This window comes from Lycium barbarum, chromosome 7 (assembly GCF_019175385.1).
Source record: "Lycium barbarum isolate Lr01 chromosome 7, ASM1917538v2, whole genome shotgun sequence".
Classification (NCBI taxonomy): Eukaryota; Viridiplantae; Streptophyta; class Magnoliopsida; order Solanales; family Solanaceae; genus Lycium; species Lycium barbarum.
The window spans coordinates 14,155,821-14,178,541 of record NC_083343.1 but is presented as its reverse complement, the minus strand read 5'-3'; the positions used below and the strand labels follow the sequence as shown (position 1 = coordinate 14,178,541).

Genomic DNA, 22,721 nt, shown 5'->3' with positions numbered 1-22,721 from the left:
TTTCTATTAGGCTTGGTTGGCCCAATTCCCTACTCTTTATATTATTTACTTGATTATATATATGTATGCTTGTATATAAATTGGAACCCTGAATGATATTATCACGCCTAAGAGTTGCTAAAATTGATTTTCAATTTTTTTTTTTTAAAAACCATTTAGGCAAATTTAGGATTGCGGATGATTTTGGGGATTTTGGATACCTTTAATATGATTTTGAACTTATAGGCAAACTTTAGGACTACTATGATTGATTTGAAACTTGAGTTGGAAAGATGTTTTGTAAACTTGGATTATCATCTTGGGTGAACTACTTTGACTATTAAAAAGGTAAATGAGTTAACTTTGCGACTTTTTGTAAAGATTAAAACCAAGAATTGGATAAAAGTTCTAAAAATATGGCTAACCTATGGAGTATATTAATATGCCTATAAAAACTATTTTTCAAAAACTATTTTCTATACTTAAAAGCATTTTTTCTAAAAATCTTTTTCTAAACTCGGGTGGGCTTACGTAGTGTTCTACTTGGGTTAACGCCTTCGGGTTTTAACCTAGGTGTTCTAGTCCGAAATTCAAAAAACACCCAATTTTGGGCAAAACTCTACCGTTTTTCGTTTCTTGAAAAGGAGCGTTTTTTGCATGAATGACTAATTTCTATTTGCGAAAATATGAAACAAAAACTGTTTTTATCACAAGCAATTTATATCTACAAAGTCATACTATTAGAACCCGTAGGTCAATCGTATTTTACGGATCCTTAATACCGGGGTGCCTAACACCTTCCCCGGGATCACCAGAACCCATGCCTGATAACCCAACTCACCTCTTTGAGATCTATATTTTCTCTCTCTAATATATTACTCTCTTTTCTAGGGTTTTGGATTTTGGTTTTAGTTAGAGATCTGAGTTATGAAAATATATCGAAAATAGGTGCAAAAGGATTCAAGTCTAGTTGATCTAATTGTTTGCTGGAGTATTTTATATCTTTAATTTTTCGTTCAGAAAATACTGTCAATTAGAAGATTCCTTCAGTATTGAGTTTTGAGTGAAGCATTAAGGTTTTAATTGGTAATATTTCTTCTAGTAAATAAACATGCAGAGTTGTAATCAATTGTAGAGCATTCAAGAAGGAAGACAATTTTTCCACTTTCATGCTTGTTAACCTAGGAGGGGAGCCTTGGAGTAACTAGTAAAGTTGTTGTCATTTGACCAGGAAGTCAAGGGTTCAAGCCGTGAAAATAACCTCTTGCGGAGAGGCAAGGTAAGGCCGCGTACAATAGACCCTTGTGGTCCGGCTCTTTCCCAGACTCCGCGCATAGCGGGAGCTTAGTGCATTGAGCTGCCCTTTTTATGCTTGTTAACCTACTATCGCCTCTGCCATTTATTTTCAGTTTTGATTATTTGGTTTTTTTCTATTGCAGTATAGTTTGTCAAGCTTGTTTCATGAAGTTGAATTCATGCTAACAGGTCTGTAACTAGGTTGAAATGTTTTTTCTTAGTTCTAATGGTTTGTGCAAATCTATTTGGTGACCTTGTATGTTTCACTTGTCTTCGATGGTGAGGTTTCTGAAATTTTAGGGTTTATTTGGTTTATTACTGTCTGCAGTAGGGAATTTTTATTTACTTTATGAGCCTTTCAATACTCACAATTTTATACGATTTTAAATTCAATTTACCATGTGCATCTCGTTTGGCAGTCCAATTATCTATTGTTCACTACTGTACAGTCCAATATTAGCCTTAAACATTGGTTGGGATTCTTGAATAAAAGCAGAAGCACTTGAAACGTGGAAAGCACGAGCTTCTTGATTTTCTCACACGGTTTAAGGCAGAAACACTTGAAACGTGGAAAGCACGAGCTTCTTGATTTTCTCACACGGTTTAAGGCAGAAACACTTGAAATGTGAAAAACACGAGCTTCTTGATTTTCTCGCACGGTTTAAGGCAGAAGCACTTGACTACTCTTGTAAACAAGTTAAGAAACAAAACTAAAAGGAAACTTCAAATTTTCAAAACATATGCCCATCGTTTTTGTCTTATTTGAAACTGTGATCTAATTTATTACCTTTGTGATTTACATATAGTATTTTGTACTAGTAGTATATAACATCAGTTTCTGAAAATACCTATAAGAAAATATTTTTGCACTTTTGTATTTGAAATTCCTGGTCTGTTTGATTGACTACTTCTTTTTGTGGTATCCTTTCTTCTACTTAGTTGGCTTCAGATGGAAAGCTACAAGGAAGGAACATTTCAAGTTTATGGAACTTACTTTAGAACAGGTATAGACCTCTTATATTGTTGATATAGTATATGTTTGTGTATGTTTTAGGTTGATGAGTCTTTGAGTAAACTTAAGGCCATAAGTTTAACTGCTGAACCACAATACAAGTTTAAGGCTATAGTTAGCAGAAGTATCTGTTAGTTTTCTTTTTTAAAGCGTTCTATTTTCTTGATATGTGTCTACATATTCTGCTTATAGGTATGAATTGTTTATAAAAGCTTTCAATTATATTTTGGAAATATGGACTAGATATACAAGCAATTGATGAAGAGAAACAGGCATCCGTTCGGTGGGAGGTGCATCAAGGGTGTCACGACCCAGCTAGGGGCCATGACGGGTGCTCGGTGGCTAGCCCCGGGTACCCGTCATGGCCCCTAGCTGGGTCGTGACAGAAGTGAATGTTACACCTCAGAAAATTTTCCGTGAGCATACAATGAATAGACCAACGAAGAGTATGAGTGTACGATGTTTTACTAAGAAGGGAATGAATAGACCAACGAAGAGTATGAGTGTACGATGTTTTACTAAGAAGGGAATGACTTCCCATGAGTTTTGAAAACGCAAAGGTTGCAGATTTGCATTTCGGCCCAGTGGTCGTAAAACAGAATACGGCCCGTAAAGTGCCATCGTCTTCCAACTATCAAAACTTCAACTTTCTGTCAAATGTTGAAATGGTAAAATACGACTCAGAATACGAACCGTAAATTGAAATACGGCCCGTAAACTGTGACCGTAAACCACCATGACCTACAACAAACCTTTCTGTTTCTGATATGCTTAAATACGGTCATGAAGGATGGACCGTAAACCAGAATACGGCCCGTAAACTGGGTTTACGGCCACTGTTACACCCCGACTACTGTTCACAAAAATCAGATTTTTAAGTTAGTATAAGGGACCCCAAGCTCATTTTATTTCGTTTCTCATCTTCACAATTCAAGAACTCTCTAGAATACTCCAAAACACTTCATCCACAAGAATTCAAGAGAATCAAAGGAAAATCAAGATCAACAACACCAAATCCATGAAATCAAGAGTGTGAAACCTATCAAAGTTCATCTACACCAAGAAATATCAAAGGAAGTGAAATAGGGTTTTTGGTATAGAAGAATATTGCTACTCAAGGCTCGTTCCTATAACATCTAAGGTAAGTTTGATGACTTTCTCATGATGATTGAAGTATTTATACGTTGAAACACTTGAATTATAGAAGAGTGTAATAAATGGGTCATAAAATGTGAATAGTGCTGTAATTGAATGATAGTTGGATTGAATTATGAATGTTGATGTGTTGTGAGTATAAAGATGTTATAAATGATGTGTAGACCATGAAATGGGTGTGTTGTATAAGAAAATGTGATGATGAGCTAGAACCCATAAATGTGGAAAATTGGAGAAAAATGGTGGAATGTGGAAATATAGATAAACGACGATTGTTGCTATGATATTGTGAGCGTTGTTGTGAATGTTTGGTAGTTGAAATGAAACATGGGGAAGGTAGTAGAAACAAAGGAAACGCTGCCCAATTTTCTCTAAGAATAGTGGTGTGTTCTTATCGCCAATTGACTAACGTCGGTATGAATTCTCTCTTGAAGGCAGAGACGTGACATCGAAGGAGATCAAGAAAACGATAGTATAGTTAAACAACAAAGGTATGTGAGGCTAGTCCCTTCTTTCTAATGGCATGAATCTCATAGCATAATTTTCCTCCTCTTCATGGGTTCCTATATTCTGAAAAGCTAAAAGCCTACATCTATGAATGGTAACATAAGATAAGAAATATGATATGATGATCCTAAAATGGCATGATGATATTTATTGCTCACACTCACCTTATATGTTAGTTCCTTCAAGGTGAGGCAGGATGTCAATACTTGCTCCATAATGAAATTGGGGGATCACGACCTTACGTCACCCCGATAAAGTAAAGTTGTTCATAAGCCTTATGTATGTATTATGATAACTATGTTACGATGAGCATATTATGATGAGCATGTATGATGATGATATAACACCGCACCTAGTTGGCCAGGCAGTCATAAGACAGGCAGCTATACGATACACCATGGACAAATGGCATGGGCAGACACCACTAGTGGGCGGCATGAGATGATACCCCGGACGCGGAGGCCTGGACGCAGGCTAATGTTATGATTATCACACCGATCCGATATGGACGGGCAGCTTATACATTATTACACCGTACCTATATGGGCGGGCAGCTGATATACATATATTTATGCACACATATCCTGATGATGACTATGAGTAAGCCAGCATGCATTATTTCTTTTACACTTGTCAGTCAGATACAGTCATTCCATATTGATTCTTCTTGTATGTCGTTGCCTTATTTCCTTGTTTATGCCTGTCATACTCAGTACAATATTTGTACTGACGTCTGTTTTCTTGGATGCTGTGATCATGCCCACAGGTAGACAGGGAGGAGAGCTCGACCCAGACCAGCAGTAGCTGTCAGCCGATTGAAAGCACTCCTTTGTTTGGAGGTGCTTATGACGATTCTTTGTGTATATTCATGTATATGTATTTTTGGGCATGACGGGATCCTGTCCCGTCCTTATGCTTAGCACTCCAGTAGAGGCTCGTAGATGCGCAGTGTGGGTTAGATGGTCTCACGAGATGCTATTATATGTATATATTATTTTGATGGCCGAGAGACAAATGTATTTAAAGAGTATTTATGTTTCCATATAAAATATGGTTTTCTTACAATTTGAGTATAAAACTGATAAAAAACCATTAAATGAGCAAGATAAGTAGTAGCACGAGTGGTGCTCGGTGGCTAGCCCCGGGTACCCGTCATGGCCCCTAGCTAGGTCGTGACAGAAGTGGTATCAGAGCGGTTCAGTCCTAGGAAGTGTCTACGAGCCGTGTCTAGTAGAGTCTTGTTTATGGTATGTTGCGCGCCACATCAATAAACAAGTGGCTACAGGGCATTTAGGAAAAATGACCATTCTTCTTCTCATGAGATCGTGCGATAGAGCCATGTTTAAGATTTTGTCCTCCCTAATAGTGTGTTGTGATTTCAGAATGCCGCCAAAGGGAAAGGCTACAGCTGCCCAGAAGGGCAAGACTACGACAAATAGGCGAGTAGAAAGAGAGCCTCCGATGAACATAGAAGAAGGCGAATCACACAATGAGGCCTTGTCTAATACCTCTTCTACCCCGCCTAATGTGGAAGAGAAAGGAGGAGCTCCAGCTCCAATCCCTCCTCCAGTTGCTTCGGGTCAACAAATGACCGAGGCCATTCATTTATTGACGCAATTGGTTGCCGCCCAGGCACAACGACAAAGTGCGAGTTCAAGTGATCGGGCAGCAAGTACCAAAGCCCGTGATTTCATGAGTCTAAATCCTCTGGAGTTTTTCGGGTCAAAGCCGGATGAAGACCCACGAGGTTTCATAGATGAGGTACTGAGGACATTGAAGATTGTCCATGCCTCTGAAACTGAATCCGTGGAGTTGGCATCTTATAGACTCCGGGATGTGGCTGTTTTGTGGTACAACAATTAGGTATTATCAAGAGGGGAGAATGCGCCTCCTCCGGTTTGGCAAGAATTCGTGGATGCTTTTATTCGTCACTATTTTCCACCCAAGATTCGCCGAGCTAGAGCGGATAGATTTCTAAATCTGAGGCAAGGGGATATGAGTGCCCGGGAATATAGCATGCAATTTAATTCTTTGGCTAGATATGCCCCGGCTATTATGGCCGACATGGGAGATCAGGTACAATGATTTGTAAGTGGCCTGGGGCCACATTTGTTTAGAGATTGTTTAACGGCTTCCTTGCAAGAGGGGATGGATATTTCCCGAATACAGGCCCATGCTCAGAATTTAGAGGGGCGACAACAACCACCAAGAAGTGACCGCGATTGTGAAAGAAGGCAAGGCAAGAGGGCTAGATCTATGGGAGCAGGCAGTGGTTATAGAGGGGGATCAAGGCAGACGTATTCTGATTACTCAGGCCAGTCAGTGACCAGTGCACCTCCCCGATTTTGCAGGTAGGAGATTTGATCGCTCATTCCGTTCAGGACAGGGCCAGAGTTCGAGGGCCTCAGATTCCCAGTTCAGGGAAGATTATAGCCAGATGAGACCCCTAGTACCGCGATGCAGCTAGTGCGATAGATTGCATTCCGGACAGTGTCGCCAGGGTTCGGACGCTTGCTATACTTGCGGCCAAGTTGGGCACATGATGAGAGATTTCCCGTCGATGAGTGGTAGAGTTGGAATTCAGCCCACAGGTTCAGTAGCTGGTTCTTCCTCAGCACGCCCGGCAGGACAGATTCCGCAGATGTCAGCAGGCCGAGGTAGAGGTAGAGGGGCAGCATCTACTTCAGGTTCCACTCAGCCCCGTGTATATGCTTTAGTCAGACGACAGGATCTTGAGTCCTCCCCGGATGTGGTCACAGGTACATTGTCTATATTCTCCCGTGATGTATATGCACTGATAGATCCGGGTTCTACTTTTTCTTATATTACTCCATATGTTTCTAGTTGTATTGGGGTGAAACCTGAGCCAATTAGACCTTTTGAGGTACTCACTCCAGTTGGTGATCCCGTGATAGCAAGGCAAGTGTACAAAAATAGTGTCATTGTGATATGTGATCGTCAGACCAAAGCTGATTTGATTGAGCTAAAAATGTTAGATTTCGACGTAATCATGGGTATGGATTGGTTGGCCTCGTGTTATGCAAATGTTGATTGCCGCACAAAAGTGGTTCGATTCCAATTCCCGGGAGAGCCCGTGCTTGAATGGAAGGGTAATGCAACGTCTCCAAAGGGTAGGTTTATTTCCTACCTTAAGGCGAGGAAGATGATATCCAAGGGTTACATTTATCATTTAGTTCGGGTTCATGACACCGAGTCAAAGCCACCCACTTTCTAATCAGTTCCGGTCGTGAATGAATTCCCAGATGTGTTTCCAGACGAACTTCCAGGTCTTCCTCCAGAGAGAGAGATTGACTTCGCCATTGATGTGTTGCCAGACACCAAGCCTATTTCTATTCCTCCTTATCGAATGGCTCCGGCAGAATTAAAAGAGCTAAAGGCGCAGTTGAAAGACTTGCTTGAAAAAGGGGTTTATTAGGCCCAGTTCATCACTGTGGGGAGCACCGGTCTTGTTTGTAAGAAAGAAAGACGGATCTCTACGAATGTGTATCGACTATAGGAAATTGAATAAAGTGACGATAAAGAACAAGTATCCTCTTCCAAGGATTGATGACTTATTCGATCAATTGCAAGGTGCTAAGTGGTTTTCAAAAATAGATTTGAGGTCGGGCTACCATCAGGTGAGAGTTAGAGAAGCGGATATTCCCAAGACAGCCTTCAGAACGAGATATGGCCACTATGAATTCCGAGTGATGTCGTTTGGGCTGACTAATGCTCCGGCCGTGTTTATGAATTTGATGAACAACATATTCAGGCCTCTCTTGGATCTATTTGTGATAGTGTTTATTGATGATATTCTGGTGTATTCTCGCACGGAATCGGAATATGCAGATCATTTGCGAATTGTTCTTGGCATTCTTCAAGCCTGAGAATTGTATGTAAAATTTTCAAAGTGCGAGTTCTGGCTAAATTCTGTAACATTTATGGGCCATGTTATCTCAGATGATGGCATTCGAGTCGACACTCAAAAAATTGAAGTTGTGAAGACTTGGCCAAGGCCTATGACGCCTACAGAAGTTCGTAGTTTTCTAGGGTTGGCAGGTTATTACAGGAGGTTCGTAGAGGGGTTCTCGTCTATTTCAGCCCCATTGACGAAGCTAACCCAGAAGTCAGCCAAATTTCAATGGAATGATGCTTGTGAGCGCAGCTTCCAAGAGTTGAAAGATAGATTGACCTCAGCTCCGATCTTAACACTTCCAGAAGGGTCAGATGGCTACGTGGTATATTGCGATGCTTTCAGTGTCGGAGTAGGATGCGTATTGATGCAGCATGGAAAGGTTATTGCATATGCCTCAAGCCAATTACGGAAACATGAAAAGAATTATCCGACTCATGATCTCGAATTGGCTGCGGTTATTCATGCCTTAAAAATATGAAGGCATTATTTGTATGGTGTGCATGTTGATATCTATACAGATCACAAAATCCTTCAGTACATTTTCAAGCAGAAGGAGTTGAACCTGCGACAGAGGCGGTGGTTAGAACTATTGAAGGATTATGAGATGGAAATTTTGTATCACCCCGGAAAAGCGAATGTAGTAGCCGATGCGCTTAGCCGCCGATCAATGGGCAGTCTATGTGAATTCCCTCCGAAAAAGAAAGAGATGGTTCATGAGCTCCGCCAACTAGCTAGTCTTGGGGTACGTGTAATAGATTCGGGTGATGTGGGGATTAGTATCAGCAATCCCAAAACTTCGTCCTTGGACATAGAAGTGAAGGAGTGACAATGTGAAGACTCCCAATTGTGCCATTACAGAGACCTATCTCATGATAAGGAGAAGGATCCATTTGAAGTTTCTATTGATGGAATTCTTAGGTACCGAGGCAGATTATGTGTGCCGAATGTAGCAGAATTGCACCGATGAATTCTAGAGGAAGCACATTATTCTCGGTATTCAATTCATCCAGGTGCGACCAAAATGCATCATGATCTCAAGTTAATATATTGGTGGGATGGCATGAAGAGAGACATAGCAGAATTTGTAGCACAGTGCTCAAATTACCAACAAGTAAAAGTTGAACATCAGAAGCCAGGAAGCTTATTGCAAGCAATGGAAATCCCTACTTGGAAATGGGAAGTGATCAACATGGATTTTATTATAGGATTACCCCATTCTCGAGGCAAGTATGATTCGATATGGGTGATTGTGGACAAGCTCACAAAAGCAGCCCATTTTCTTCCAGTTAGAACCACGTACTCAGCAGAAGACTATGCGAAGTTGTATCTCAAGGAAATTGTGCGACTCCATGGTATACCATTATCTATTATAACAGATAGAGGAGGACAGTATACAGCCAAGTTTTGGAAGTCCTTCCAAGAAGGTTTAGGAACTCAAGTGAAGCTTAGCACGGCATTTCATCCGCAGACTGACGGACAAGCCGAGCATACTATTTAGACCTTGGAAGATATGCTACGAGCATGTGTGCTGGATTTCGGTGGAAGTTGGGATGATCATTTACCGCTAATCGAATTTGCGTACAATAATAGTAACCATTCCAGCATTCAAATGGCTCCTTATGAAGCTCTATATGGAAGGAAGTGTAGATCCCCAATCGGATGGTTTGAAATAGGAGAAGCACAATTAATAGGCCCCGAATTGATTCAGCAGGCAGTAGAAAAAGTTAAGGTGATCCGAGATCGATTATTGACAGCCCAAAGCCGTCAAAAGTCTTATGCAGACAACCGCCGACGAGACTTGGAATTCCAGGTTGACGATTGGGTATTTTTGAAAGTATCGCCAATGAAAGGGGTAATGAGATTTAGTAAGAAAGGGAAACGAAGCCCTAGATACATTGGACCCTACAGAGTTATCCGCAAGGTGGGTCATATAGCTTATGAATTGGACTTGCCTTCGGAGCTTGAATTAGTCCATTCAGTTTTCCACATTTCAATGCTCCGCAAGTGTATTCGAGATCCCGCAAAGATTGTTCCGATAGATGATGTGCAAGTAACAGAAAAGCTAACCTATGAAGAAGCGCCTATTGCTAATCTCGACAGGCAAGTGCGAAAACTCCGAAACAAAAAGGTGGTTTCAGTTAAAGTCTTGTGGCGAAATAATAACCGGGAAGAAATGACTTGGGAAGCAGAAGAAAGTATTAAGTGTAAGTACCCGCAATTATTCCAACCCTCAGAAGAAATTCAAGGTGGAACGCCAATAATATAAGGTATGTATGCATTAAATGAAGTGTAATAATTATAGTATCTGAATACCCCTATTTCCATCATTTCTCCAAAAATTCTATTGTGTTATGGCCCTGTGAGGCAGTGATGTGATATTATGGGTTGTTGTGGCAAGATGGTAGTGCCATATTATAAAGGAAACTCTGGCGAAATTTTTCTAGAATCCCCGATGATCTAACATTCGAGGACGAATGTTCCCAAAAGGGGGGAAGAATGTTACACCTCGGAAAATTTTCCGTGAGCATACAATGAATAGACCAACGAAGAGTATGAGTGTACGATCTTTTACTAAGAAGGGAATGACTACCCATGAGTTTTGAAAACGCGAAGGTTGTAGATTTGCATTTCGGCCCAGTGGTTGTAAAACAGAATACGACCCGTAAAGTGATTTACGGACCGTAAAGTGCCATCGTCTTCCAACTATCAAAACTTCAACTTTCTATCAAATGTTGAAATGGTAAAATACGACTCATAATATGGACCGTAAATTGAAATACGGCCCGTAAACTGTGACCGTAAACCACCATGACCTACAGCAAACCTTTTTGTTTCTGATATGCTTAAATACGGTCATGAAGGATGGACCATAAACCAGAATACGACCCGTAAACTGGGTTTACGGCCACTGTTACACCCCTACTACTGTTCACAAAAATCAGATTTTTAAGTTAAGTATAAGGGACCCCAAGCTCATTTTATTTCATTTCTCATCTTCACAATTCAAGAACTCTCTAGAATACTCCAAAACACTTCATCCACAAGAATTCAAGAGAATCAATGGAAAATCAAGATCAACAACACCAAATCCATGAAATCAAGAGTGTGAAACCTATCAAAGTTCATCTACACCAAGAAATATCAAAGGAAGTGAAATAGGGTTTTTGGTGTAGAAGAGTATTGCTACTCAAGGCTCGTTCCTACAACATCTAAGGTAAGTTTGATGACTTTCTCATGATGATTGAAGTATTTATACGTTGAAACACTTGGATTATAGAAGAGTGTAATAAATAGGTCATAAAATATGAATAGTGCTATAATTGAATGATACAACAACAAAAATAACAAGCCCAGTATAATCCCACTATGTGGGGTCTGGGGAGGGTAGAGTGTACGCAGACCTAACCCTCACCTTGAAAGGTAGGGCGGCTGTTTTCGAAAGACCCTCGGCACAAGAACGGAGACAAAGAGAGGAAAAGACAAAAGGTTAGATATAATCAAGCGTATCGAAAATAATATGAAAGCAAGGAATAACAAAGCAATAAAGTCATGGTAAAATGAGAATTAACTGCTATAGATAACTATGAAAATGAAAACAATGAAAGTAAATAAGTCATTGTAAACCAACAGATACTCGCAGAAATCAAGAGACAAGAAACTATAGAACAACATAACTACTCTTAAGGGAGGATAGACGCGACTACTTACTATCCTTCTACCCTAATATGAGTCCTCCATACCCTCATATATAAGGTCATGTCCTCCGTAAGCAGGAAATACGCCATGTCCTGTCTAATCACTTCCTCCCAATACTTCTTCGGCCTACCTCTACCTCTTCTGAAACTGTCGCTGGCCAACCTGTCGTACCTCCGCACCGGGGCATTTTCATCTCTCCGCATCACATGCCCAAACCATCTCAGCCTCGCTTCCCGCATCTTGTCTTCCACTGAAGCTATTCCAACCTTGTCTCGGATGACTTCATTCCTAATCCTATCACTCCTAGTGTGCCCACACATCCATCGCAGCATTCTCATTTCCGCCACTTTCATCTTCTGAACCTGAGATTTCTTAACTGGCCAACACTCCGCCCCATACAACATAGCTGGTCTAACCACCACTTTGTAGAACTTGCCTTTAAGTTTCGGTGGCACCTTCTTGTCACATAACACTCCGTAGGCAAGCCTTCATTTCATCCATCCTGCACCAATACGATGTGTGACGTCATCATCAATCTCCCCATTTCTTTGTATAATAGACCCAAGATACTTGAAACTATCTTTCTTCCGTTAGATTGAATTATGAATGTTGATGTGTTGTGAGTATAAAGATGTTATAAATGATGTGTAGACCATGAAAAGGGTGTGTTGTATAAGAAAATGTGATGCTGAGCTAGAACCCATAAATGTGGAAAATTGGAGAAAAATGGTGGAATGTGGAAATATAGATAAACGACGATTGTTGCTATGATATTGTTAGCGGTGTTGTGAATGTTTGGTAGTTGAAATAAAACATGGGGAAGGTAGTAGAAACAAAGGAAACGCTGCCCAATTTTCCCTAAGAATAGTGGCGTGTTCTTATCGCCAATTGACTAACGTCGGTATGAATTCTCTCTTGAAGGTAGAGACGTGACATCGAAGGAGATCAAGCAAACGATAGTATAGTTAAACAACAAAGGTATGTGAGGCTAGTCCCTTCTTTCTAATGGCATGAATCTCATAGCATAATATTCCTCCTCTTCATGGGTTCCTATATTCCGAAAAGCTAAAAGCCTACATCTATGAATGGTAACATAAGATAAGAAATATAATATGATGATCCTAAAATGGCATGATGATATTTATTGCTCACACTCACCTTATATGTTAGTTCCTTCAAGGTGAGGCAGGATGTCAATACTTGCTCCATAATGAAATCAGGGGATCACGACCTTACGTCACCCCGATAAAGTAAAGTTGTTCATAAGCCTTATGCATGTATTATGATAAGTATGTTACGATGAGAATATTATGATGAGCATGTATGGTGATGATATAACACCGCGCCTAGTTGGCCAGGCAGTCACCGCCAAGGCGGGAGCTATACGATACACCATGGCCAAATGGCATGGGCAGACACCACTAGTGGGCAGCACGAGATGATACCCCGGACGCGGGAGGCCTGGACGCAAGCTAATGTTATGATTATCACGCCGATTCGATATGGACGGGCAGTTTATACATTATTACACCGTACCTATATGGGCGGGCAACTGATATATATATATTTATGCACACATATCCTGATGATGACTATGAGTAAGCCAGCATGCATTATTTCTTTTACACTTGTCAGTCAGATACAATCATTCCATATTGGTGCTTCTTGTATGTCGTTGCCTTATTTCTTTGTTTATACCTCTCATACTTAGTACACTATTCGTACTGACGTCTGTTTTCTTTGGACGCTGTGATCATGCCCACAGGTAGACAGGGAGGAGAGCTCGACCCAGATCAGCAGTAGCTGTCAGCCGATTGAAAGCACTCCTTTGTTCGGAGGTGCTTATGACGATTATTTGTGTATATTCATGTATATGTATTTTTTGGCATGACGGGGTCCTGTCCCGTGCTTATGCTTACCACTCCAGTAGAGGCTAGTAGATGCGCAGTGTGGGTTAGATGGTCTCACGAGATGCTATTATATGTATATATTATTTTGATGGCCGAGAGGCAAATGTATTTAAAGAGTATTTATGTTTCTATATAAAATATGATTTTCCTACAATTTGAGTATAAAACTGATAAAAGACCATTAAATGAGCAAGATAAGTAGTAGCACGAGTGGTGCTCGGTGGCTAGCCCCAGGTACCCGTCATGGCTCCTAGTTGGGTCGTGACAAAGGGATAGAGCGCAAGTAAGAAGATTTTGATTTAGGTAATAACTTAACTTTGTTACTTTTCCCCTTTTGGTAGATGGGGTTGAAGAGATTTATATGATTAGTAAAATGAATGGAAACAAAAAAAGATAGCAAGCTTTTTAGGATGTTATGTTGTGTTGGTCAACTGTTACAAGTTCAACTGGAGTTTTGGGAAATGAAGTTACTCTTTATGACAGATTTAATATGCACGGTGTTGCATTTCCATCTTGTCTTGTTTTTATCTTGGTGTTTGTTGGGTCTGGTGGCAGTGTTGTACCTGAGGACCTTTCAGCGACACAATAACTAAAGACAAAGGTCTATCGGAAACAACCTGCCTATCTTTTAAGGTTGGGATAAGACTGCGTACAGCCTACCCTCTGCAGACACCCACTAGTTGAAATACACTAGATTTTTTGTTGTTTGTTGGGCCTTGTTTGTGTTCTAATTGGGTTCTTTTACATTTATCATAGACAAGTACTTTAGCCGAACTCAGTTTCTATTCAATAATTGGTGTTGCTGTATACCTAATGTTTTAATTAGATTGTTGTTAGTTTAAAGTTGGTTTAAAAAAAGAGATATTACATGATATGTGGCTCTCTTTTTTCAACCGTAAAAGTGTTTGTGAGTTGGTCAAACTTGTTATGAAGATGGCTCTCTATTTGGTCTGTTTTATTGCAGTAGCTGTAAGAACATAAGTAGTTACAACCACTCTTGACTTCACCTTGCTCATGGTATTTGTACTTGCAGGCTTTGTCTTAAAGGTGCAGAATCCGTTGTGTTAGCTCTTCCCCTCAACAACAAGTTCAACATTTCAGTATTTTGAGACAATCTACTATTGGCTCTCAACATATCATAGGAAAGACTTTCTCCATGTGAGAGCTTATTTACCTCAAAAACATGTTATTGGATATGCATTGGAGCACCTCTTGGATTTTCACTTCAACGTCCTCGTTGATGATTATCACTATCTAACCTCATGTTAGCTTGTTTTTTCTTCTAACTTTATTGTGTTTGTTATAGAAGAGTTATGTAATGCGGATGCTATAAGTTTTAGCTATACAATTGTGTATCTGGAATTTATTTTGGCAAACTTTAGATGTCAATTTGAATGAAATAAGTTATTTCCAAATCTTTATTATGTTGCTAGTTTCCAATATTATGGCATCAGGGCGTGATTATTCGAAAAATTTGAAAGTTTGTGTTAAAAGCAATGGATTTGTGGCGGAAAATTTGGTCATTACTAACAAATCAAAAAATTTGTTACCAAAACGCAATATAATGAAAAATTTAGCTCCAATTATTGTGTCGGTTATAGCTATGAAAAAATGAATTCGTAGCTAAACTTAGCTTTTAAAAACATAGCTACAATTCAAATTTTTGTGGCAAATATTTCAATTCCCAAATTTGAATTTTTTTAGTTTGTAGCTAAATACAAGTATTGCCACGGAACTAAATTATAGAAATAGCCACAAAAATTGAATTTGCATGGCAAACACTTTTGCTACAAGTACAATACCTCGTGGCTACAATTTGGAGATAGCTACAAAGTTTGTTTTTTATGGCAAAAGAATAAAATCACTTGCTATAATTTTATTTTTCGTGGCAAGAACATTTTACCATCCCAGCTACAACACAAAAAATTCCATAGCTATATGTATTAGTCCTTAGCCACGGACCATGTAAAGTCCGCAACTAACTTTTAGCCACGCTACATAATGCTACGAAAGCTACGGAACAAAAATTTGTGGCTAAAGATTTTAGCCATGAAAATTTTCATACTTAGCTACAAAGTATTCTGAAGCTACAGATACTCTGTGTTGTAGTGTCGGGTGGGATTACGTAGTGTTCTACTTGGGTTAACGCCTTCGGGTTTTAACCTAGGTGTTCTAGTCCGAAATTCGAAAAACGCCAAATTTTGAGCAAAACTCTACCATTTTTTGTTTCTTGAAATGGAGTGTTTTTGGTATGACTGACTAATTTCTATTTGCGGAAATATGAAACAAAAACAGTTTTTATCACAAGCAATTTATATCTACAAAGGCATACTATTAAAACCTGTAGGTCAACCGTATTTTAGGGATCCTTAATACCGGGGTGCCTAACACCTTCCCCGGGGGATCACCAGAACCCTTACCCGAACTTTGGTTAGATTAGGTTTCTTTTAAAATTTAACCGTTTTAAATGAACCCTTTTTGAACTGGTTTTCCTAATTTCCTAAAAAATAGGTGGCGACTCTAAAATAATATCTATTTAGAGTACCATCCACGTAGAAGTATATTGTTTCCTTTTTCCCGGTATGATTGACAACCGTACTTCCCCGGGACACTTTTCTTTTTAAATGAGGCAAGTGCAAATACGAATCGGAAAAAATAGACCCACTACAGTGTTCAGTCTTTATGTGCTATATGCGTGTTTTCGATAGTTGTCCGAATATGATATCTATGAAGTACTAGTGGTTGTACTCATATTACACTTGCTGCACTTTGTGCAGATACAGATCCCTGCTCCAGTACCAGACCCCATTGCTCATCTCGAAGGTGTCCATCAGAGATTTTAGGGTGAGCTAACAGTGGGACCTGAAACCCTAGATCTCTTTTTATGTTATTATGTCTATTTATATTCTAAAGACAGTAATCCATTTCAGTCCTTTGAGACTTGTATTTCATTTTAGAAGCTCTTGTATGAGTTAGACCAGGTTTTGAGTTTTGTACTGACTAAGTCCTCTTTTGCATATTTCTATATATTAAGACTGTTGAATGATACTTAGTGTACTTAACTTTTTTGCATTTTCATTTCCATTGATCGGAAAAGTTGGGGATAGTTCGCCTGTCGGGGGATGGTGTAGGTGCCATCATGACCCCTGATTTGGGTCATGACAATTGGTTTTCTGGTGCGCCCCGCCTGCGGGTTTCTGGCCATACCTGCGTTTTCGCATTTGCGGACGTTTGTCCTTAGGCGCTGCGATGGATGGTCAAGGCAAGTTCCACACCTGCGGTGTATTTTTCGCAGGTGCGGGATAGCATCTGTGGAGTCTCACCGCACATACTCCTTCTGATATTTTTATGTGGGGTTCCCCCCAGCAGACTGTGTTCCGTAGGTACGACCTCGCAATTGTGAGGGATTGTCCGCAGATGCGGGATCACTAGACCAGAAAATCTCTTTTAATCTTTTTCAATTTCGAACCTCATTCTCCCTAAATCATTTCTAAAGACCAATTATTTTGGTAGAGGAGGAAATTGAAGGGTTTCTCAAGGTACCTCTTTGGGGTAAGTTTCTTATCTTTTTTTTATAATTTTATCTTGGATTAATTAAGGATTTTCATGGTGGGAAACTTGTTTTGAATGAGGGTTTGATTACTTATAAACCCGAGGTTAGTATACGGATTTTCTTAACTAATCATGGATAGTTTTGGGAGGATTTCATAGCTCTGGCTTGGTAAAGCTTGGGTAAGTTATTCCAACCTAAATTTTGGCTTCAAAACGGATTTTCAAATGGGTTAATTTATGGGTTTTCTCCATAAGTGGGGGTTTTGATAAATTGATTAAATTAAAGCTCCTTTGGGTTTAGAAATGCATGAAACTTATGATGTTGATTGTTTAGACTTTGGTAAACTAATTTTTAATAAATTTATGATTTTGCCCTTGTGGGCCCGGGGTCATTTTTCTAAGGTCATTTTTTGAGTCGTTTTAGAAGTATTTCGATATAGATATCCTTAGAGTCTTATACTAACATAGAATACTAAATTGATAGACATTGATCGTTCAGAGGCGATTCGGAAAGGAAAGGCTCAAGTGGATTAGTTCGTGGCACCTGTTCGGTTTCTAGGTAGGTTACAACTTACCTCTGTTAGACTCCGATTAGAGGGCCGTATGTAATGGTAGATGTTGACGGGGAAAGTATGTTAGGCCTTCGGGCATTGTTATGGTGATAAATCCACTGGTTTGGTGTGAATGTTGTTATGTGAGCTTGTCTCCATGTTTGTTATACTCGTGAATTTGATGTATTTATCTCTGTCTCTTTATATTTCTCTTATCTCATGAAAGAGGAAGGAAATATGGATAAATTGAGTTTTGATTTGCATTTCATGGCAAGTATCTGTGGATCCTACAATATGTGGTGTTGTTGAGGTGATCTCATGCATGATATGCATTCCATATTTCATGTGTGATTTGATATGATTGTGATTTGAAATGATGATAAGTGAGAGAGTGTAGCCTTCGAGGTTTTTTCCGAAGAGCGTAAAATAGAGAGAGTGCTCATGATCCGAGGTCTTTACCAGAGCAAGGTAGTACTCGTCATCTGAGGTCATTTATTGGAGCGAGAGTGCGCTCGTGTCCGAGGTAAATTTCCGGAATTAGGGTACATGGACTTCGCGGGTCCCCCATAGGTCATGGCTTTAAAGCATTGCCCTTAGCACGTGTGTACGGGTATGGAAAGTTGGTTAGCGCATTGCATCTAGATTTATTCATCTATTCTTGACTGTTTACTTGGCATTTCATACATTTCACCTGATCTTATATATATTGAAACATGTTTCATGACTGTACTTGAATGCTTATCTACTCTATTTCTTGATTTTGTTCCATTTATATGCGTGACCTAATCGTTGTCGGCCTATGATGCCTACGAGTACTAGTATTGTACTCATACTACTTTTGTTGCACTTTTTGTTGAGTGCAGCGTTCATCAAGGGTTCTAGTTTGCAACCTCGTGAGTGATCTCGAGGCGTTCTTGTCAGAAATTCAAGATGAGCCACTTGTCGGATCCTGGAGCCCAGATTTCCCTCCATTGATGTCTGTCTTTGATTTCACAGACAGAACTATTTATACATTCTAGACTTGTATTTAGTTTTTGGATATTGTACTGTGTGGGTGCCCTCATGACTCACAATTTGGGTTGTGATACGCAGGTGCGAGCCAAATCTCGTAGAAGCGAGACACTAGAAAACCAGAAAATCAGCTAGGTTTCAAACTTCGATAAGACTTGAAACTCACCCGAAATCCCTTAGACCTAAAACAAATATGCAAACCAGTGCTAAAATATTGAATGAACTCACTCGTACACTCGAAATTTCCAAAAGAGGTCATCTTGACCCGAGGTTGATCGTGGTCAACTCTAACACGGTCAACTCTAACTACTCCAAAGCTCAAATTCCAACCAAGACCCTAAAATGACCCCGAGTCCCTCGGGAACCGAACCAACTACTCAACCATGTCATAATAGACATTCTAGACCTAATGAAATAGATGAAACTTTCAAAAGGGCTCATTTAACCCCGATGTTGACTTTGGTCAATCAATCCTTCATGAATTTCCAAAAATCCCATCTTCTTCCTAAATCTCATCTGAATGCCTTCCGAATTGTGCCACAGACCTCCAAAAGTCAAATACACCATAAAAAAGCTAGGGAAAGGGTCAATAGGGATAGTATAAGAAAAACATCGTTACACAAACCCACCAAGGGTTTGAAACGTTAGGAATTTCAAACCCTAGTGATACTTTTCAGTTACACAATTTTGATGCGTTGTTGCCCCCATCATCTTTACGACAAAGCATCGTGCCATATAGAAAAAAATATGAAAACTTCAACATACCTTATAAACGACAAGAATTGATGATGGACTTGAAGAACTGAGTGACAGAAAACAGAGTTGCTAGACTTGTGCAATTGATTGTGATGGTGATTAGGATGGATTAACATGTGGGGAGTTATGGAAGAGGGGTACGTGATGGTTACAGATGAGAGAAAAGTGAATTTTAATTCCTTGGAGAAGTGGGAAGTGAGAAGGGTTGGGTTAGGTATTTAAACCCTTCCCTAAATTTTACGGCTGAATTACACTCCGTAAGTGGGATTTACGATCCCATTTTATGGTCACTTACCTGAGTTGACTGATGACGTGGCTAAGTAAAAGTACGGTGAGTAAAAGTCACCGTAGAAAGAATTTACGAATCGTGATTTCAGCATGAACCATTTCCAGCGAGTCAACTATTTTTCTCTTTTTCAGGGTCCATTTTAACAACCGTAACACATCTTACGATTACTGCCATGGTCCATAAAATGAACAGCCGTAGCTTGAATTTATGCTCACCTTTCTCCTATTTGATCCAAGTTTACAACTCTTTTGAGTCTTACACAAAAAAACATCAATACAATACAAAAATAAAAATAACAAGATATAAAAATAAAACTTGGGTTGCCTCCCAAGAGGTGTTTGATTTAACATCGCGGCATGATGGTCTAACCCCTTTCATGATTCATTGAGGTTGATCACCTCGAGTATTTTCATTTTGTTGAGTAATACCTATAATGCTTAACCTATTGCTCATTCACTTTTATCCGATTTCTACTTGGGCACCCAATTTCAATTGCTCCATGCAGAAACACTTGGGTGACTTCAAACTGCCGGACCACTTGGACTTTAATTTGTGAGATCCCCCAATTGCTTTATTGATTTGCAAACATGGAAAGTGAGTTCCTCATTATTCATTTGGAATTTGAGTTCACCACTTTCACCATCAACTTAAGCTCGTCCCGTGGCTAGGAATGGTCTTCCCTAGATGATAGGGACTTCAAAATCAACTTCACAATCTAGAATAACAAAGTCGCTGGAAATATGAATTGATCAACCTTCACAAGCACATCATAAAGAATCCCCACCAGCATCTTCACGGTTCGATCTGTTATCAACAACCTCATATTAGTGTGTCAGGAAGTGCCCAAGCCCAACTTTTTGAAAATAGCAAGAGGAATCAAGTTGACGCTTGCACCAAGATCACACAAGAGCTTAGTTTTTAAACCCCAATGGTACAAGGAATATTAAAGCTGTAAGGTCTTTCTTCTTTTGAACCAAAGCCTTCGAAACAATCAAGCTATAATGATGAGTCACATCCACCGTCCCGAAACTAACTTACCTCTTTGTGGTGATGATATCTTTCATAAACTTAGTATAGCTCGACATTTGTTCATGGACTTCCAACAATGGAATGTTGACCGAGAGTTGCTTTAATGTTTGGATGAACTTACAAAATTTTAAATCTCCCGCCTTATTTGCTAACCTTTGAGAAAATGGAGGAGGAGGTTTTGGGATGGGCATTAGAGCCTTTGGTACCTCCTCTAACACTTTCTTGCCTTGTGATAGTTCATCATTTCCGGGTACATTTTCAATAACAATGGGTTTTTCAATACTAGCCTGCTTTTTGTTTGGAATGATCACTTCTTCAATAACCATGGGTTCGTCAACAAGTGCCCCATCATCAACAACCGCATCATATTTCACCAACTTTTCTTCCCCAATTACCTTTCCACTCATAGTAGTAATTACATTTCACCTATGCTCACCATCTTTCTTTGGGTTCATTACCATGTCACTAGGAAGTGTGCCTTTTGCCTGTGATTTAGGGTAGCTGAGATTTGGCTAAGTTGTGATTTTAATTTCTTAATGGAAGTTGAATGAGAACTCATAAGTTTCCCCATGCTGCTCATACCATCTCTCATACTCTTCATGTAATCTTTCACCTCTTTTACGAAGGTGTTAGTTGACTCAAGTTTCTTCAACGCCCTCGATAGTATATCTTCCATCTTCGAACTAGCGGGATCAATAGTGAACGGTTGTTTTGAAATTTGATGGCTCCCCTTTGGTGGGACATAGGGATTAGAACTCAGATGATTGTTGTAATTATTATTATAACCCCTTTGGTTTTTGTCCCTCCATTGCGAGTTTCCTTGAACATTATTCCAAACTTTATTCCTTTGACCTTTTCGCCAAGGTCCTTGATTAGAACCTTGGTAGTTAGGCTGTGAACCCTCCACTTAATTGCTGACAAAATGGACTTCTTCATCATATACTTGGTAGCATTTTTTATCTTGAGGACCTCCTTCACAAGATCCTACCCCATTCACCTTTTTAGAACCCACTCTCAATAAATGCTTTACGAGCACCGCTATTTGTGTTATTAATTGAATCGTGTTTTCATCTCTGTCTTGTTCCTTCTTAATTCCTAACGCGATAATATTTTAGAAGGACCTCCTCCAAGGGTCTCCGTCTCTCTAGTATGCCAAGCCTCATTAGTCTAGGTCAAATTGTTGAGTAAAGCACTCACCACATCAAATGAGTTTTCCATAACGACCCCTTCCGCAATATTGTTAACCACCGACTTGTTGATTGAGTGAAGTGACCTATAAAAGATTTGAAGAAGGACATTCTCGGGAAACCCATGCTTTGAACAATTCTTGATTTTCTTCTTGAACCTAGTCCAAGCTTCAAGTAGAGCCTCATTTAGAAGTTGACGAAAGTTGTTGATTTTGTCACGGAGTTGTAACATCCAGGTGTAATAACCCTTCCGGACGTTATGGGAATATAGGATCACCCCACCAAATGTAACCTTTCCAAGGGTAGAACAAGCCAGAAGAGACTAAATCGCGTGAGCTTATGAGATGAAATTTTACTTATTTGTGGTTGTTGCTTGATGATCTTGAGTCCGTTGGGGGGTGACATAGAAAATTAGAACTCCTTTAGGAATTTCGAGGCCACGGGTGAATTCGTAGGGCGTCTTTATGTATATGTACATGTTTGTTTTGCGTTGTTGAAGCCTCGGATGAAATGTTAGGTGATAGGGAGAAACACTGGACAAAAGTCGAGCTCACTGCCCAAAATGTACCGGCAATACCACTATGGCGGTACTTGGACCGCTGCCAGCGGCCATCCATTTTCTCGGTGGCCACTGTAGCGAGTAGTGTACCACTATAGCGGTGGATGGACAACCATAGCAGTCACAGCGGATTCGTGGTGGTCCGCTATAGCGGTCACTTGACCGCTATAGCGGGACCGGTGCAGAGGCGTGATGACCGCTGTAGCGGTCGACATAAAACAGTAGCCCAAATTTTATATAATTTTTCTCATATTCTCTTTCCACAATATACTAACACACTTGCCAACAAGCACCTAGGGTGAATTTTCAAGCTAGG

At 39.9% G+C, this 22,721-nt stretch overlaps 1 long non-coding RNA gene across 1 annotated transcript; it reads left to right on the top strand.

Moving 5' to 3' along the window:
- The first annotated feature begins 490 nt into the window (after positions 1 to 490).
- On the top strand, positions 491 to 2,589 carry LOC132602158 (uncharacterized). The gene is made up of 3 exons (XR_009567629.1): positions 491 to 1,258; positions 2,215 to 2,279; positions 2,480 to 2,589. It is a non-coding gene; the product is annotated as an uncharacterized LOC132602158 (long non-coding RNA).
- Positions 2,590 to 22,721: the final 20,132 nt, after the last annotated feature.